Source organism: Gossypium hirsutum, chromosome D04, assembly GCF_007990345.1.
Source record: "Gossypium hirsutum isolate 1008001.06 chromosome D04, Gossypium_hirsutum_v2.1, whole genome shotgun sequence".
Classification (NCBI taxonomy): domain Eukaryota; kingdom Viridiplantae; phylum Streptophyta; class Magnoliopsida; order Malvales; family Malvaceae; genus Gossypium; species Gossypium hirsutum.
In genome coordinates, this window is record NC_053440.1 from 37,202,567 (window position 1) to 37,210,631 (window position 8,065).

The 8,065-nt window shown below is 35.1% G+C and overlaps 1 non-coding gene and 1 pseudogene across 1 annotated transcript; both read left to right on the forward strand.

Annotated features, from left to right (window-relative positions):
* Positions 1 to 1,137: 1,137 nt before the first annotated feature.
* LOC107948460 (tyrosine-protein phosphatase RLPH2-like) lies at positions 1,138 to 3,143 on the forward strand (annotated as a pseudogene).
* Positions 3,144 to 7,345: 4,202 nt separating this feature from the next.
* LOC121216638 (small nucleolar RNA R71) lies at positions 7,346 to 7,451 on the forward strand. The gene has a single exon (XR_005912819.1). It is a non-coding gene; the product is annotated as a small nucleolar RNA R71 (small nucleolar RNA).
* The last annotated feature ends 614 nt before the right edge of the window (positions 7,452 to 8,065 follow it).

Genomic DNA, 8,065 nt, shown 5'->3' on the forward strand with positions numbered 1-8,065 from the left:
GACAAAAATAACCCCAAAAGACTTGCGCAACACGTTGGCCCTATGTCGTGCCATATACCACCTATGGCGCGACATGACACCTGTTTCGTGGCTTCCTTTGTTCGTTTCATGCTTTGACGGCTCAAGAAGCTTGTGCGCCACTCGTCCCTTGCTCCTACGTCAATTGGGTCTATAAATCATCATCGTACACACTCAATTCAACATATTAGCACTACCTAAGGTTTGTGTCGGTCTAATAGGTCACAACACTCACAAAAATGTGTTAGAAAAACTTATTTTTATTACCTTTTAATCCTAACTACTAAATACTAAAAATGTAATTCTAAATACTAAATTGGTTAGAAAACAAGCTTTTTAAGTGCGGAAATCATCCAAAATGACTATTACATTTGAAGTTAGATCAATCACCAACCACTCGCCCTCCAATGTTGGAGTGTGGCAATTATGCCTACTGGAAGGCACACATAAAAGCTTACATCAAATAGGTTATTGAGAAAGCTTGACGCATAGTTCTTACAGGATGGGAACCACTTATGGTTGAAACTAAAGCTGGAAGAGTGGCTGAATTCGAGCTATAATGGACCACTAATGAAGATCGACTTGTTAATTCGAACTCCAAAACATTGTATGCCATTTTTTATAGAATAGATTTGCAAGAGTTCAAGAGAATTTCAAAGTGCACTGTTGCTAAAACAACTTGGGATATTCTACCGACTACAAATGAAAGAACTAACATTGTCAAGCGGTCGAAAATGCAAATGCTAATCATAGATTCGAAACCTTGAGGATGTAAGAGTCAAAGACCATAGGTGAATTCTATGCAAAAATATTTATATAAATTAATAAATAAAGAAGTTATTAATTAAAAATATTTTTAGCATAATGATATATATAAATTATATATTTTTATTATACAATTACATATTTATTATTTTATTTATATAAATAAAAGAGTTATTAATTAAAAATTAATAAAAAAACCTAAAAATAATATATTTATTAATTAAAAACATTAAAAAATTAAAACAACATAAAATAAAAAAATTACGAATAAAAGAAATCAATCTCGAAATTTAAAAACCAAACCATAAATCTCTAATTAACTTTTAAAAACTACATTTTTTTCTACTTCTCCCGACTTATGGTCTGTAAAAGTTTTATATAGATTGAACCGTGGAACCTCGTACGGAAACTACACAACTGAGAACTTCCCGAGTTTCCGACCATTACCAAACCCCGAAAACCAAAGGATCAACGATTCACTGTTCTTCTTTTTTCTTACTACTTTGGCTTCTAACAAAAAGGGAATGGCAGATCGTAGCGACAAACTCAGAACTGTAATCTGCTTAGGAGACATCCATGGTTACCTCACCAAACTCCTCAATCTTTGGTCCAACCTCCAATCACAAATCGACCCTGACTCTTTCAACACCGCCACCATCATTTTCCTAGGTGATTACTGTGACGGTGGACCCGACACACGCAAAGTGATAGATTTTTTAATCTCCTTGCCGAAGCGATATCCAAATCAGAAGCATGTTTTTTTTGTCGGGAAACCATGAATTCGCTTTCGCCGGGTTTATCGGGGTGTTGGAGGGGGATTTTGAAGCGAAGGAGACGTGGAAGGAGTATGCTGATAATGAGGAAATAGAAGGGTGGTATAAGGGTGAAGGGTATGAAAAGATGCATTTGCAAGGCAGGATATGGGGTGGTTGGTTTGATGTTGCCCAAGGGATTGACAGTAAAGGTTCCATTTTCGATGCTGCTCCTACCTTTGGATCTTATGGAGTTTCTCATGGATCTTCTGGTAATGCACGCTTTTTCATTTTTGGGTGTTTGCTTTTGTTTTTCCTTTTTCTTGTATGGATTTAATTCATTGGTAAATACTCTTACGTAGTCATTTTTGAAGTGGTTGTTGCGTTTGATTCTTAGTCATGCAATTTTAGTTGAGATTTTGGAAGGAATGATCCAAGTTTTGGGTTGGAAATGGACTCTTGATTCCTTTTATGTTAGATTCTAGGTTGTATGCATTTGAAGGAAGGAATGATTATTAGATTCATGGTTTTCAGTAGTGTATATGTTGTGTTAGAGTGGCATAATTTTTAGTGGTTTAATATTCAAATTTTAGCTAGCAGATATTAGGTGTGTTGTTTTAGATTAGAAATATTGACCTTGCCCTAACAAAAACCATGATTTATTTTTGATATGCAAGAGTTGATGAAGGTTGTTCCTGAAGACCACAAGAAATTTCTAGCAGATGTGGTTTGGGTTCATGAAGAGGTATTCTTTCTTCAACTCTATTTCTCATCTATTTGCTTTTCTTGGCTTTTAGAATACTGTGTAATCAGAATGTGCTAAAAATACTTTTTAACATTGAATTGCAAAACAAAGTTATCTCCTGTAACAATGGTAAGCAGGTTGGCTATATTGTTATCGTCTCAACTGCAGGTGAAAGTGGAAACTTAGTGTTTTCAGTGTGCAATTTTTCCAGGATGATGTCTGTATTGAGACACAGGAAGGAGTTAAACATTGTAAATTGATTGCTGTACATGCTGGTTTAGAGAAAGGTAAGAACGTCCGAGAGCAGCTGGAGTTTTTGAAAGCCAAAGACGTCAGTGTGCCCCAGGTAACAGGTCTCAGCGGGAGGAAGAATGTTTGGGATATCCCTGAGGTAACGAATGGATCACAGCCCATGACACAACTCGTATTCATCTTTGGCACCCATGCGCACACTTGGTAAAATGATTTTCATGACATGAAGTTGACTGATGCAAATGTTGGTGTTGAATATCATGCAGGAGCTAACTGAGACAATTGTGGTGAGTGGTCACCATGGGAAACTTCACATAGAAGGTCTGAGATTGATCATTGACGAAGGCGGAGGATTGGAGCGTAATCCGTTGGCTGCAATTGTGCTTCCTTCGATGAAGATAGTCCGCGACACTGATAATTTATCTTAGTTTCATGGTTTTAGAAGACAGTCATCTATATGCTTTGCTTTCTAAATTTAACAAAACATGTAATCCCTTGTGTTAGGGACATTAAGTTTGTTCAAGTTGATATGGATAAATGTGAAGTTGGAGGCATAGCTTCTCTTGAATATTACAAGTGTACCTCCTATAAATAAAAAACATTTATCTGAATCTATCTATAAATTTATTCGCTTAGAATATTCAGGGTGTGACTTACATGAATATTGAATAAATGAATTGATACGTGTGTATAACCAACAAGCTTTGATGTATTAAAAATCTATACTCTCATGGTAGTAAGCAGAAAGACGATATGTTGGGTGTTTAATTTATGTATGGCATGACTTCACCCACTATAGTGAAATCATAGCTCGAATAAAGAGTAATTGGTAAATCTCAATGACATTAGATTACAAAAATGAAATGTAACCACGGGTTATTTGTCTAGGAAAAATAACTAATCATTTCTGATTGTATGTAATGATCATTTTCGTCGCTAAAGATTTAAATTAGATTGTATTTAACCTAAACAAATCAAGGATGATATGAGGGTAACACACATGATAAAGTCATTAGACAAAAGCTTAAAATAAATAGCTTTCGTAATGGTAAATACTGAATAGATCGATTATGATACTTATAATGGATTCACGCCGTGATTAACAAACTTTGTAATTAATAGGCAAAGGGTAAACTTAATTAGAAATTGTTTAATCCCCAATAATATGTATGATCAATCCCGTGCTAGCTATTCATAACTCTGTATGAATTGCTCAAAACGAGCTGATGGTATATTTGACTAAAAGCGATGTAGAAGAAATAGATTTGAAGAATTAATGTATGGATGAAAATAATGTAGTGAGAGTCTGGAGTTACTGCCTTGCTTATATCATTTTCATCTCTAATTGTTGCTTGTTTTTCACTTTCTTCCTTTCTTTTTTGGTGTTACTGCCTTGCTGATATCGGTGTTCCTTTACTTCTCTTTCTTTTACCAATTTTCACATCGTGTTTTGTTAATGGTGGAGTTGGGATGGTAGGAGTCGAAGGAACCTTAGTGAGAGTCTGGAGTCGAGAGTGATGAAGATGGTGATTGTTGAACAGAGTGTGGGTTTACATGGGCTTGGGAGTGTTCAAATGGTTTTGGTCCAAGGGCATTTTCCTTCTCATTTTCATCTTTTTCTCATTGCCTCACTTCAATTCAGGTTATAATTCAATATATTCTGTATCAAATTTCGGAAGTTGATATTTTGTATTTGCGGAATCCTTTTATTCATCTATCAAACTTCTTTCTTAATGGATTACTCTCCTTTCTTCTTTTCCCTTTTGATTTATTTAAATTTAGAAAAAAAAAATAGATATGAAATAAAAAAAAGAAGTGAAATTAATAAGTTGTTATTTTAAATTTTATAAGAAACAAATGAAATTAATAAGTTTTTTATTTAAATTTACAAGAAAAAAAAGAAATTAATTAGTTTGTAATTTAAATTTTGAAAAGAAAAAAATATTTTTGGACTAATTGCTTTCTGATCCCTAAGGTATCAGTCAAAAGTAAACATTTTTATCACGTGTCAGCACCCAATAGGTTGTCTTGCCACATCAACAAAATTTATGATGTCGTTAGTGTCAAGTACCAAATCGATAGGCAAAATTAATGTTCAAGTATCGCATTGGACATTTTGAAAGTAGAGCTACTTCGAAAGATTTCTTAAAGTATAGTGATAAATTTTGCCGTTATCCCATAATAATTTCAAATTTTGAAGTTCAATTTATGAATCTGAGAGTTCAAGAATAACGAAGAAAATCATTCGGTTGAAAGCTTGAAGGATTTGAACTCCAGATTGGATAGTTTGACAAATCCAGGCACCTTCTTAAAGCCCAACTTGCAATTTCACAATCTCCTATAACTCAAAATACAAGTACTTAATTTGATCTGATTTATTACTATAGATATCACAATAAAGGTTTGATTTTAGAATATTTTTAAAATTTTAATATGCTAACTAAAATGATTTTCTAACCATTTTTTCCAACATGTTATTAAGAAAATTGGTGCATACTAGCTCAAGATTATAAGAGATGAGAGTTAGAGGTGATTTCTCGGTTCAAACTGTATCGAGTGAGCGTTAGGTGTCGCGTGTGAATATGATATGCAAATTGTGCAAGTATACACGTTGAATTAAGTAATAAAGTGATAAGTGAGATCGTCTCTCCAGGGATCGAATTAGGTATAGAAATGGTCAAGCTATGATAATGATTAATGTTATGGAAAAGCAGAGTTCAGTACGCAGTGGTAAATTAAAATAATAAAGATGAGTGTGAAATATATACTGACTAATATTGGAAAATTCTAAGGCTAAGCAAGAGTAAAAATGCAATGACAATTACGAGAATAATTATGTGAATAAATTGCGAGCGAGTGAATAAATAATTATGTGAATAAATTGCTATGGCAAAGGTGCTGCGACAACAGATTGAAGGTCTACGATGTTGATTGGAAGGTTGGGATTACTAAGAATTTACCCTTACTTTCAATAATGACTCAGAAAAATTGTACTTAATCTACTGCTCAGAAGAGACCTAAAGTGACTTGCTTCTTTTGAAAGCAAGATCTCAAGTTACCTGGCCTGTGTCTATAGGCCTTATCACGGTACCCTGCACTGTTTTGTCTTCATTCCATATGAACGTTGCTCTATGTCTAGATTCTACTGCAAGTATCTGTTGAGTACTTGCTTATATCATTCAATTACGGTCCAACTAATCCAACCTTTTCAGAATTAGATTCAATTGTATAGGCATATTGTACATTCATATATGTCTAGAGAATATACACATACATTTGGGAAATAAAACAATTGAATGAAACAGTAAATTAAGACAAATATATGCTTCAACAATTGAAAATAAATAAAAGTTTTCATCATGTAATCCCAAACTTATGAATTTAGCTCATGGGTCATGATTAAAATTCAAGTTTGAAATAACAGCCAACATCGTTTTGATCAAATTAATTCACGGATAACAGAATAAGAAATAATGGAAGAACTTAAGCAGATGTCTGTCGCCAAATCAATTCGCAATCCAGCAGCACAGTGTCCTGTGATGGCTGAGAGGGACTGGCTTCGGTCTCCCCTTTTCGTCTCTACTCAACCACTACCCTAAATTGTTGCCTCCGAATCTCCACATTTTGGGCTTCCTCTTTCGGCTTTTTATAGGCTTTTTATTCCTAGAATAGCTCCAATAGCCCACGATATCTTCTCCTCATTTTTAGGCAGATTTTTCTGGTACAAGTAGAGTTGGACTGAAACTGGTATGAGCTAAATGTTGACTCGGCCATACTCCTAAATTGCCATGGCATACAAGAGGGCAAACTGTCCAACCTTTTTCCTGGGGAAACCTTCACTCCTCTATTTCTTTCTCCAAATCTTGCACCTACCAAACCACAAACCATAACCCTTCCACATGTGAAAGTTATCTTTTTAGATTCAGTATGTTTTTCTGATGACTTCAAGATTTTTACCTGGTTGTTATTCAAGTTATCCTCTCATGTCGTGGCATCTTGAGCAACGTCATCAAGTTGAGCTCTGCTTCTAAGAGTGATGGCCTTGCACTACTCATTCCCTTGTGATCTTGAATTCTCGGTATCACTCGCTAATGCCTATTGTGGTCTCGAATTTAAAGCATTCACTATTTGCCCCACTTGATTCTCAAGAGTTCAGAGAGACGCAGGTTGACTCTAAATTACAGCATCATTCTTGGCCATATATTCTTTCAACAAAACCTCAATAGATAATGACAAAAAAATCAATGCCTGACCTTACTGGACAATTTGCCTCGACAGAGGTTGAGTATAACCAGACGGTGCATTGATGGCATTCTATCTTGCCATATTGTTAAAATTCCCTGTACCTTGATTATTACAACTAAAGTTCAGATGTTGCTTTCACCCATGATTATATGTGTTGGAATAAGGGTTATTGTTTTGGTTAAAGTTACCCATGTAGCACACAGATGCTGGATTTTATGGGCATTCATCAAACACATGGTCTTCACCATAATAAATACATGATAGCTCGGCTGATTTTATCTCCTGGACTGTAGTAGGTCTTTTCATTCTTCTAATCATATTAGCCAAAGAAGACACCTGGGCTGTTGACGAAGTGATTGCGTCCAGCTCTACAGTACTAGCAGCTCTCTTGCCCGTCCCAACTCTTATGGTAGGATATTGATAATCATTGTTGGCAATCTTTTCCAAAATCTCATATGCTTCATTATAAGATTTCTCCAACAAAGTACCATTGGCCTAGGCATCAACTATCATCCTCGTATGTGCACTCTGCCCATTATAGAATATCTCCATCTAAGTCTAATGTTGAAACCCGTGCATCAGACAGTTTCGAATTACATCTTTAAATCGTTCCCAAGCTTCATATAGTGTTTTATCCTCCATTGCCAAAAAGATGTAATGTCATTTCTAAGCTTGGCATTAATATTTGGTGGATTATATCGTAGCAAAAACCACTGGAAAATATCATTCCATGATGCCATTTTTCCCGACAGCAAAGCATTCAGCCATGCTCTCGACGATCTCTTAAAGAATATGGAAATAGTTTAAGTCACTGAGCATCTTTAAGAACACCCTATTGCCTAAACGAGTCAAAAACCTCTAAAAAAAGTCATAAATGCAGTCTTGGATCTTCAGTGGGCAATCCACCTAACTATCCTACTGTTTGTAACATCTGAAGCATTACTTGTTTCAATTCAAATTGTTAAGCCTATATTTGTGGTCTGACTATCCCTAGATTCAAGTCATCCAAAATTGGTAGAACATGCTCTCGAATTGGCCTATCTCGGTCATCTATCACCCTAAAAATATGAGGATTAGTGCTCTGATCATTCAAATTATCATTCACACAAGGTATCACCTTACGAAAAGGAGGATTAGTATCATGGTCATTTGGATTATCATTGAGACCAGGATCATTCCCATTCCAAGTCATTTTTCTCAGTTCTTTCCACATTCTTTATAAATTTCTTTAAATCTCTGGGTCAAAAGGATATTCTTTGTTATCAGGAATACCTCTTCTCATGCACTG